The sequence below is a fragment of the Ochotona princeps genome, chromosome 28 (genome assembly GCF_030435755.1).
Source record: "Ochotona princeps isolate mOchPri1 chromosome 28, mOchPri1.hap1, whole genome shotgun sequence".
Taxonomy (NCBI): domain Eukaryota; kingdom Metazoa; phylum Chordata; class Mammalia; order Lagomorpha; family Ochotonidae; genus Ochotona; species Ochotona princeps.
The window spans coordinates 199,886-205,962 of NC_080859.1; positions in this window are offsets into that span (position 1 = coordinate 199,886).

Here is a 6,077-nt window from a genome sequence, read left to right on the forward strand (position 1 = left end):
TGTTTGAAAGAGTTACAGGAGGTTCGGGCCTTGGGATCGGGGGCAAGTGCCGCTCCTCACAGTGTGGCGGCTGTGGGGGGTGCCCCTGCCGGGTCGGACCCAATGCTGGGGGCTCACGCCAAAGACACTGCTGCAAGGCAGTGTACGAGTCCTTGGCCTCCCCCAGGGTGGCCAGTGCACCATGTGGTGCCAGGCTGTGCCTGCTGGCCGCCCGGCCAGGGAGCTCTGGGGTATTGGTTGTCTGAATCGCTGCTTAGGTAGCTAGTTGAGTCAAGGACGCTAAGTCACACTGACTAAGGCAGAGGCCAGGAAAAGTGAGGGACTGAGATAAGCTGAGTCAGAGCAACCACTGGCAGGCTCATGATCTACGGCTAGGAACAGGCCCAGTTGGGGAGGCATGGGGACACGTTAACTGGGTTGAGGTTCCCACCAAGGGGTGCGTGTGCTGGAATGGGGGCTGCATTCTATCTAGGAAACAGTTGTAGTCATCCGAGGCACTAGTGTGGGCTGGGATTGGATGCACCAGGCCAGTTCAGATCCCTACACCATCTGGTGTCATGAAGAACCAGAGGGTAGATGTGGGACTGATTAGGCTGGGTCCCAATCCCCTCTTGAGCCATGCGTGAGCTGTATGCGGGTATGGACGAGCCATGGCCGGGCTGAAACATCCAACAACAAGAACCAGAATGGGGTGAAAGCCAGCCAGGAAAAGCCACTGTTCCTGCTAGGACAGGAGGTGAACTGAGTAGGGTTGGCTCAAGGACCCCTGGCATGCGCAAAATCTGCCATTGGGAGGGGTTCTGATGGAGGAGCCTGGGCAACTCCTCTGGCAGGACACAGTCCCTGCAGGTTAGCGCAAGAAGCATGATAGGAAACAGCCCAGAATAGGCCATGGAAAGTTTCCCACTGGCACACATTCGGCATGGGTCAGGAGCAGACCAGGCTGAATCAGTTCATGTCACCCACTGGCAAATCCGATCACCAGAACAGAGTGTGGGATGAGCCGGGTTTGGTCGCGACAAAACCAGTACACATTATGGAATGCCAGGGCGTGGTTGCCTGTACTGGATATGAATGCAGCATCCAACCAGCACACGTGAGATCCAGGAAGGGAGGGGCAGAACCAGCAGGGGGATTAAGGGGCTGGTCCCCTCGCTGGACAGCTACTCCCACTGGAGAGCGTGGGCTGGAATAGAGACAGACCAGACTAAGCGAGGCTACATCACCTGTGCGCTGCATGTGGATTAGACCAGGGAAAAGCCAGGCTGGGCTGATTATTCCTGCTGGTGCAAGCATAAATTAGAGTGGGTGAGGGATGTATGGGCATAGCCGCAGAAGCTGGCACTGGGGACTAATTCTGTCAAGTCAAATCACAGAACCACATAAAGAGTGCATAAACCAGGACAGAGACCTGAGAGGGAAAAAGTGGGTTCCCCCTTCTTGGGTCACTATTCCTGTGGGAGGGCATGAAAACTAGGACGGGGGCTGGGATGGCTAAATAGAGAGGCACTCAACAACACCCGTGAGGGCTGGATGGTTGAGTTGGTTAGATGGAACTAAGCTTTAATACCCATTGACAAGTACAAGAGCCAAATGGGATGGGGGACAGACTGGTCCTCTGCTACACATACTGGCAAACCAGGGTAGGGGGCAGGCCTCGTGGGGGTTATTGTGGGTCGCCCCAACCTAGGCTGCAGCTCCCACTGGTTGATGTAAGGGCCGAACCAGACTGGACTGCAACACCCATTGGTTCCAGTGCAACTCGGGACCGAAAACAGAACCAACCCAGCAATTGAAACCACCAGCTGATCGGGGTGATGGACTGTGCCGGGCCCTGTGCTTGCTAGAACATACAAGAAACTAGTCTGGGAATACCTCAAAGTTTCTTTGGAGATCTCCCCAATCGAAATGCTGGACTCAGAACTCTAATCAAGAAAAGACAGAAGACGGAGCGGATCAATCATTCATCTCAGCTATATGTTGGCAGCAAAGTATGGGGCAAACGGAGACTTTATAATGGACCATATCAATCAGTGGATGACCTCATCGAGCGAAACTGGCAGCGATTCATAACCGGAGAACTATTAACACCACTCGAGCACATATCTCAGAGCATGCCCCACATCCGGGACTCGGGGTGGGCGGGAAACCGGGTGGGGCTTCTCCCTCAATATCCCCCTTTACCTCAGATACATGATGGAAACAATATGGACATAATAGTATTACCCACCTCCCCATCCCCTTGAACCTTTTTTTTTTCTTTTTCTTTCTTTAACTGTAATTAACTATGTAAAGATTGTCAACAACAACACAATAAAATAGATTTAGAAAGAAAAAAAAAGAGTTACAGGAAAAAAAGGAGAGACAGAGAAAGAGAATCTTCCATCCCCTGGCTCACTCCCCAGATGGTCACACATTGGCCAGGCTCAAGTCAGAAGCATGCAATCTCGTTCTGGTTTCCCAAACCCAAGCCAGGGTCTAAGTGCTTAGGTCATTTCCTGCTGCTTTTCCTGGTACTTTAGCATGGAGCTGGATTCAAAGTACAGCAAAAACAACATGAACTGGCACCCACAGGGATACCAGCATTGCAGGTTGGCCGCACGCCCCCACAAAACTGGTCCTGAAAATCCATTTTTTTAGTTAAAAAGCAATTCACACTCTTTTTTGTTGTTTTTGGGAAGACTGCAAAAGTACCTTCTACTCTCTTTGATCCAGCTTCCTGAGGGACAGGCACTACAGCAAGTGGTACCTGCAACATCCTTGCCCTTCCCACAAACACAACAAACACACATTTTCACAGCCTTACATACACAAGTGTGTCTTACACAACAGCTTTACACTATGGACTTGAATGGTAACTGCTAAAGCCATCTGAGACACAGACGGGCCACTGATTCCCAGGGGATGGGGCCTTTCAGAGTCTCAGCCCCTTCCTGCCAGGAGGGGCTTCCATCCTGGGGCAGCCCATCTGCCTTTCCCTGCCATCTGAGCACATTCAGTGGAGAATGCCAGGCATCACCTCTGTCCACTGCCCACCAGATATTAACAGGGGGTCTTTTTTTATTGTGATTGACAGCATATTTCCAAAGATGTAACATTTTTATCAGAATAGAAAGAACACACATAGTTCCAGTTTCAAAAACTGCCTGTCCCCCTTTCCCAGCACTGCAACTTCTTCCCTCACAACCGTATCAATATGCTACCTTCAAGAAAAACCTAAAGTCTGCACCCAGGCTGGAGCTGCTGAGCCTCTTGAGCGTGACTGGCTGACTCGTGTTGGGTTTCTTAGTGAGCTGCAGTTACAAGGTTACCTGTAGCACACAGAGCCAGGACTTTCATTGAGGTCAAAATTTGCATTTTTGCTTGTTTACATATTTAGTTAGTACATACATTCTCAAAATGGCCCATATTTTGAACATTTTTCTTAAAAAATAAAGCCAAACATCTCCCATAATTATTGATTATTTAAGAACTAAAATATAGTCTAGGCAGATTATAATGAAATGATAAAATCCTCAACAGGCCTCAACCATTACAACATGTCAGGTTATTCTATTTGAATATTTTCACTGGGCTCTTGATGAAAGAAAAATAATTGAGTGAATCTTTTTACTTTTATTAACAGGCAAGCCTTTCCAGCTGCTTTCTCTTCAAACATGTAAAAGTTTTTGGCTAAATTAAAAACAACAACAACAACAACAACAACAACAAAAAAAAAAACCACTCATTCCAATTTCTCAAGTTACCTAGAATGCACACAGTCAGAAGTGGTGTTTCCTTCCTGGCCGCCCTCCAACTCATTTCCCAGTCTCTTATCCACAGCCCAAAATGTTTCTTAATATTTCACCACTCAGCTTTTTGCTGATACAAGTAAAGCACATGACAGGCATTAGGGTTTATTTCTGCTCACCGTTGTGGAGGGTCCAATTCAGGCAGGTCCCGCTGGTCTGGTGTCTGAAGAAGACAGTAGGTGCTGGACAGGTAGAGACTCACATGGGGAGCGGAGAGAGAAGGCACAGCTGTCCCTTCTCCCCCAGCTACACAGCCTTTCCTTGCGAAGTAACCAGGATCCCACCACAGGGGCCCCACTCCAACAAGCTCATTAACTTCCTGCCTTAGCTCACTAAGCTAAGATTCTGATCTTTGGGGAACGCCCGCGCTGGTATCCAAGCTGGGACAGGATTCAGTACATTAAAAACAAGCATGTGGGCCCAGCAGCGTGGCTTAAGGGCTAAAGTCCTCGCCTTGAAAGCCCCGGGATTACATATGGGCGCCGGTTCTAATCCCGGCAGCTCTACTTCCCATCCAGCTCCCTGCTTGTGGCCTGGGAAAGCAGTCGAGGACGGCCCAATGCATTGGGACCCTGCACCCTCGTGGGAGACCTGGAAGAGGTTCCTGGTTCCCGGCTTTGGATCGGCGTGCACCGGCCCATTGCGGCTCACATGGGGAGTGAATCATCGGACGGAAGATCTTCCTCTCTGTCTCTCCTCCTCTCTGTATATCTGACTTTGTAATAAAAATAAATCTTTAAAAAACAAAAACGTGGGAGGGGATGGGGGAACATCAGAGCCCATGAAACGATGTTATAAAATGAAATGCAATTAAAAAAAAACATGCTACTACTACAACTGTGTAGTATAAATTTGCACCCAATCCATAACAGTGTTGAATAAGTTCAAAATAAAAACATGTTACTATTAAGACCCCTACATGTGAATATTAATTTTCACATATGAAAGTTAAATCTATTGAAAGAATTTTGGAATAAAAAATAGAACTGAGTACTGGGGAAATTTATTATGATTCATAAAACATGCCTTTGTCAAACAGAATCAACTTTTAGTAAGATTTACTATATATAGTTCTGATAAAGTGTGTACATTTAATAGAAAACACTTTACTGACACCCCAGTTCTCTTTAAATGCTGTAACATTATGATTCACATGTAACACTTAGATGTTTTAATAAGATTTTATCATATTAGATAATGTAATGATAAACTGTTTTTTTTTTAAAGATTTATTATTATTGGAAAGCCAGATATACAGAGAGGAGGAGAGACAGAGAGGAAGATCTTCCATCCGATGATTCACTCCCCAAGTGAGCCGCAATGGCCGGTGCACGCCGATCCGAAGCCGGGAACCAGGAACCTCTTCCGGGTCTCCCACGCGGGTGCAGGGTCCCAAAGCCCAAAGCCCAAAGCATTGGGCCGTCCTCAACTGCTTTCCCAGGCCACAAGCAGGGAGCTGGATGCGAAGTGGAGCTGCTGGGATTAGAACCGGAGCCCATATGGGATCCCGGGGCTTTCAAGGCGAGGACTTTAGCCCCTAGGCCACGCCGCCAGGCCCAATAAACTGTTTTTAAATGTGAACTATTCAACAAATAATTACCAAGGCCACAGGCCCAACCTCTGATTTCTACCTAATGTGATGAGCTGGGTTCAATTGATGGTTCATCACTGAAGTGATCATAAACTTTAGTTGATTTCTGGAGAAAAGAAATTATCAGTCTGAGTGAGACACACAGCACAGGACAGACCCTGGAGTGAAAAGTCTTACCACAGGACTTTAAAAAGGTTATATAAGGTTGGAGCACAAAGACACATTTATTTTGGTGCAAAGAAATTTTGAAAACCATGTATATAGTTCTTTGGCAAATACTCAATTTCCAGGAAAATTCAGAAGACTACTGTATGCATAGGTTTCAGAAAATCTTTGAACAAAATGATTTTATTTTTTATTGTTACAGCAACAGAGAAAGACAGACAGAAGTATCTTCTATTAGCTGTTTCAGTCCTAGAATGCCAATGCTGGACCTGAGCCAGGATGAAGCCAGGAAACTGAATCTCCACCCAAAGCTCTCAGGGTGCTTGCCAGCAGAGACCTGGGTCAGAGTGGAGACAGGACCCAGCAGTGTTGTAACACTGCTGAGCCACCACACCCACCGCTGAAATGACCCTTTAATCCCATCTTTCCAGGAACTTGTTCAAGAATCTTTGCATCTGGGAGACTGAGGTCATTTAATATATGTGAAGTTTAACTTGCTTATCAAAGTGTGGAAAGATCTGCCTGGATGA